This window comes from Amphimedon queenslandica, unplaced genomic scaffold (assembly GCF_000090795.2).
Source record: "Amphimedon queenslandica unplaced genomic scaffold, v1.1 AMPQUscaffold_13452, whole genome shotgun sequence".
Lineage (NCBI taxonomy): Eukaryota > Metazoa > Porifera > Demospongiae > Haplosclerida > Niphatidae > Amphimedon > Amphimedon queenslandica.
The window spans coordinates 314,105-320,104 of record NW_003546312.1 but is presented as its reverse complement, the minus strand read 5'-3'; the positions used below and the strand labels follow the sequence as shown (position 1 = coordinate 320,104).

The window sequence follows — 6,000 nt, the reverse complement described above, 5'->3', positions numbered from 1 at the left end:
TGAAGGGACCTCTTCCAACAGAATTGATAACAGCTACACTAATGTTATACTCAGTACCAAATACTAGATCATTCAATATGATATATCTCTCAGTACTGGTGAGGTTGTATGTGATACTACTGTTACTGATAATCACTGTATAGCCTATGACTAGACCATTACGCTGAGAACAATTGACTTCATTCCAAGTGAGATTATTAACTGGTTGTAATAAAAACAAATAACCAGCTGGTATCCCAGTAGGAACTGTATACAAAGTAAAATATCGTAATTATTAATGTATCATCATTATATATACCTATTGGCAATGTATTTTCATTAATGAAACTAGGATCAGATCCTCCTAGTACATTACCAGCTCTCACTGTGATGGTATAGTTCATACCACTGTACAGACCTATTAATGTATAACTGTATGTTGTAGTGGACTGATGAGGAGCAACAGAGACTGTCTCATTCAATGATGATAACTGGGGACAAGATGGAGTATAGGAGATGGTGTAGTATGTTACATAGTTGTCACTACTGGGAATAGTCCAGCTCACTGTAATACCAGTGGTTGAGACATTAGATACTGAGAAACTAGTTACTGGACTAGGAACTACAACACATATCACTTATACTCTCTCAATGATATTAACTCACCATCAAATTTTAACACTGTTACTGTACTGTTAACTGAAGGAAGATCTATATATGAGTACACACTGATGGTATAGGTACTCATTGGTGAGAGATTTGGTAATACAAGTTCATCTTCACTGGTAGATACTACATTCCTGGTTACACCTCCAGTAGTGTACTCAATCACATATCCATTAATCTCTGATGAATTGGTCCAGTTCACTTTGATACTATTAGCATTTAATATGAATCCTCTCACATTATTTGGAGGACCACTTGGAGCTAGAAAAGAGACAGAGGTATCTACTATTGATTAAAATATAATCATACCATGTAATATCACAGATTGATTGTAGTTGACTCCTCCAATCATTGCTATACAGGTAACATTAACTGACTCTCCCAGTGGATCAGGATATACCAGTAGTGTGTTGTTGTATGTCAGGACATCAATTGATGAATAGTTTGAGTTATTCTTCATCACTCCATTTACTAACCAGTAAACATCAGTTGAAGGATCTATATCAGTAGTTGTGAGACAATCAATACGATATTGAGTGTTATTGAGTTGTGTAATGGATGAGGCTAGTGTCCAATTGATTGAATTAATAACTAGAAATACATCAACAATGTTAATAGTACATTAAAAGCTTCAGTTGCCGTACCTGGTGAGGTCTGTACACTGATTGTACTACTAGCAGGTCCCAGTAATTGTTGATAGGCTCTGACTGTGATGCTATAAGTTGTTAGTACTCTCAGTCCATTCACTGTGATTGTATTATTACTACTTCCCTCCACCTGTACTGTCTGCACAGTGTCTGTGTCACTAGTGACATTGATTACATATCCATCAGCATCAGATGAATCAAGTGCAGTCCAACTGACAGTGATAGTAGTAGCTGTCTTGTTAATCTCCGTAAGAGAAGAGGGAGCAGTTGCTGGTACTAATGGAAAGAGAGATAATACTTAAACATGAACCATCATTACCTTTTATGGTTAAAGTACGTATTCTATCAGCACCACCAATATTATCCAATACACACTGATACATTTGATCTCCAGTGGTTGATTGTCTGATTGATCCACTACTGACATTCATTCCATCCCATGTGATATCAACAGTATATCTTATTGTGTTGGTACTACTAACTAATACAGTACCAGGACAAATAGCAAATTGATCATAGCATCCAATATAATTTACCAGTGCAGTACTACCAATGCTCATGCTAATACTATAACTAGTGTGTCCGATTTTAGTACAATTCAGTTTGTATTCCTGAGGATATACTGTCATATCAGAAGAAAGACCAGCAACAGTAAATGATTCTATTTCTGCATATTCTACAAATGAAAATTATCACATCAGTAAGTGATTATAGTCTCCTCTTACTGAATATATTAGCAAAGATGATGTAAGTGTTAGGATGTGAACAATCAGTGGGTAGACAACACTTGTACCAGCCTTCTTGAGCTGCTGGTAGTGACTGAGCAAGATAAAGACTGAGATTAGCAGGTGAAGTGACATTAGTACAATGAAAAGGATCACTGTCACTATTACTGTTACAGTCAACAGGATCATCAGGATCAGCAACTCTAACCCACTGACCAGTAGTTAGATTAGTACCAGGTATCACACATGATATAGCTTCAGTAACTGCATTTACATGATTATCCCAAAAATATGATCCATTACCATAACAGATTCCATCATGCATCAGGTAGATACCTATAAAAACCTATACAGTTGTTATTATACACATCCAGTGTCTTACCTGAGGAAGGTGGACATTGACTAATAACTTCACTGACACTCAACAAGAAGACAACCACTTGTAGTGAAAGCATTGTTGACCAAAGAAACGTCTGTGGGTGTGTTTATCAAATCATGTGAAACTGTTAAAAATATGATAGCTCAGTAGATAGTTTTGTAAATAGATTCACAGTGTACTGAGTATAGTGTGGCCCACTCTCTGTGTGCACATGACTACATAATGTAACAATAGCAGCAACAATACTACATAATATTAAAGGGATTTACCATTACAACTTATACAAGAGAGACCATTTGGTGCAAATAGATCTTAAATTTGCTGTGTAGTGTTAAAAGAGTTTGTAGTGTACATTATGTATGTACATTTTTAAGAGGAAAAACTATAAAATTAAGATTATCACGATGGAATGCCAAGGCTGCCTGCTCTGCTCAAAAATGCAATTACCGGTATTCTGCAGTGCTCTGCAAAATGTTAGCATAAGGCATGGCTATGATCATAGTAACACATAATATAATTGGCTAATTGTTTAATTGGATAATTAATTTGAATTCAAAACAGTTATGGAGCCAGATGGCAGCATAAATATTAAACACCAACACCAACACCTCACTAAAATTGATACACCAACCCTGACCACCTCACTAAGAGATACTCACCTGCCCACAGATCAAGCTCATGATGATCACATGACATTTATGAACACAATATTATAATAAACAAACTTCAGTAGAACATACAGTAGTAGAGACAGTGCATGTTTTTACTTATAATAAACCAACAGGCAATCTCTTCTCACTGCATTTTAGGGAGCATAAAGTACATGTACATACATTATTTTTTGTAGGACTCATAGCATTAAATTGTCTTTAATAATACATTCCTTTTTGTTTTTGAATATTTTTTACCTTGTATCTTGATTTTTTTTATTGTATCTTTATTAGCTATTATTATTATTATTATTATCAGATTAAAGCAGGTTAATGAGGTTGTTTTATTTTGTACATGTGTATCTTCTTTATAATTTTAAAGAAAAGTAGTCAAACCTTGATCACAAGGAAATGAGTTAATTTTTGAAAGCAAATTAAAATTAGGTTTAGATACATATGTGACAACTAGCAAGCATTGACTGTATAAATTTTTAATGCTAATGAAGATATTTAAGATCAGAGTAGTGTGAGGCATTCCTTCATATAGCAGTTCCTGTTATTGTGTCCTCAGAGTATTTTCCTTAGTTTTAGTTTTATCCATAACACCATACTATATAAAGTAACTGAAACTTCATTGATTAGATAACATCAATAGAAAAAACTGCAAAATTTTGACTAAAAGTAGCTACAATAACACTAATGTGATTATACAGTATAATAGACTCAGTATGAATACAGTGACACTCCAGAACTGAAATGTATATCTAGAAAAGTATGTATGTATTTGTATATATCTATATCACACTATCCAGCTACAAAATGAACAAACAAGCACATGGACATTTTATACTGTTGTATCACACACACAGTGTACATGTATATTAAATTCCACTGTCAGGGTTTACTGTTTCATTAGTTATGTTTCATAAATAGCAGTATCATTAACATTGACATCAGGACACTCATATACTGCCTCTCTTGTAACATCTTCAGTCTTGTGAATACCATACGGTTCACAGGCTTGCATTGGTATATCATCATCAAACCTATCATAAACAATAGTAATGTACAAACATTTACTTGTCTTTAATGAGTGTTTATTTACTTTGTTTGCTTAGCAGTGGTTGTATCATAGGTTTTAAGCCTGTTCATATGCAACACTGAAATTGTATTTTATGGTTTTTAATGTATTCATACTTGAGAAAGCAGTAGATGTTAATAATGATACTAATAGCAAGTGATATCAGTAGCAATCCAACTACTACACCTAGTCCAATACTAGCACTATCAACAGCTCCTGATACTATTAATAAGAAATTTTTGAGATCATTTTTGTCTGAACATTTAACAATTATTATTACACCTGTATTAGTTGATCCTACTTCTTGAGTATTTACTAATGTTAGTGTCACAAATTGAGTACTGATCAATGTCTCATTAGCAATGAAGATCCATCCACCAGGTCCTCTGTCTGTGTATGCACGCACACCAAAAATATGACAAGACATAGCATCAAGACCAGTAATTCTAGTAGTAAATGTATTGCCATTTGTTGAATTATGGAATTGTAATATTTTAGATAAAATGTTATTATCATCTACCATCAAACAGCTACCACACTGTGAGATATGATATCCTATCTCATATGATATAATGGGATAGTCTGATGGAATATAACTAGGTACACTCCATGAGATAACAGCCCATGTAGTGTCCATAATACCTGATACTGAACCAACTGGACCAGGTACTAAATAAAGATACATTCTCACAGAGCTGATATAGTATAATAATTACATACCTATTCCAATCTCTACTACAATAGGATCACTGAAGGGACCTCTTCCAACAGAATTGACAGCAGCTACACTGATGTTATATTTAGTACCAAATACTAGATCATTTAATATGATATATCTCTCAGTACTGGTGAGGTTGTATGTGATACTACTGTTACTGATAATCACTGTATAGCCTGTGATTAGACCATTACGCTGAGAACAATTGACCTCATTCCAAGTGAGATTATTAATTGGTTGTAATAAAAACAAATAACCAGGTATCCCACTAGGAACTGTATACAAAGTAAAATATTGTAATTATTAATTTGTCATCATTATATATACCTATTGGCAAAGTATTTTCATTAATGGAACTAGGATCAGATCCTCCTAGTACATTACCAGCTCTCACTGTGATGGTATAGTTCATACCACTGTACAGACCTATTAATGTATAACTGTGTGTTGCAGTGGACTGATGAGGAGCAACAAAGACTGTCTCATTTACTGATGATAACTGGGAACAAGATGGAGTATAGGAGATGGTGTAGTATGTTACATAGTTGTCACTACTGGGAATAGTCCAGCTCACTGTAATACCAGTGGTTGAGACATTAGATACTGAGGGGCTAGTTACTGGACTAGGAACTACAACAGATATCAATTACAATCTCTCAATCATAATAACTCACTATCAAATCTTAACACTGTTACTGTACTATTAACTGATGGAAGATCTATATATGAGTACACACTGATGGTATAGGTACTCATTGGTGAGAGATTTGGTAATACAAGTTCATCTTCACTGGTAGATACTACATTCCTGGTTACACCTCCAGTAGTGTACTCAATCACATATCCATTAATCTCTGATGAATTGGTCCAGTTCACTTTGATACTATTAGCATTTAATATGAATCCTCTCACATTATTTGGAGGACCACTTGGAGCTAGAAAAGAGACAGAGGTATCTACTATTGATTAAAATATAATCATACCATGTAATATCACAGATTGATTGTAGTTGACTCCTCCAATCATTGCTATACAGGTAACATTAACAGACACTCCCAGTGGATCAGGATATACCAGTAGTGTGTTGTTGTATGTCAGGAAATCAATTGATGGATAGTTTGAGTTACTTTTCATCACTCCATTCACTAACCAGTA

The 6,000-nt window shown here is 34.4% G+C and overlaps 1 long non-coding RNA gene across 1 annotated transcript; it reads right to left on the bottom strand.

Moving 5' to 3' along the window:
- Positions 1 to 3,966: 3,966 nt before the first annotated feature.
- Positions 3,967 to 4,284, bottom strand: LOC109581257 (uncharacterized). The gene is made up of 3 exons (XR_002184568.1): positions 4,244 to 4,284; positions 4,152 to 4,190; positions 3,967 to 4,092 (listed from the first exon to the last, which is right to left on the bottom strand). It is a non-coding gene; the product is annotated as an uncharacterized LOC109581257 (long non-coding RNA).
- Positions 4,285 to 6,000: the final 1,716 nt, after the last annotated feature.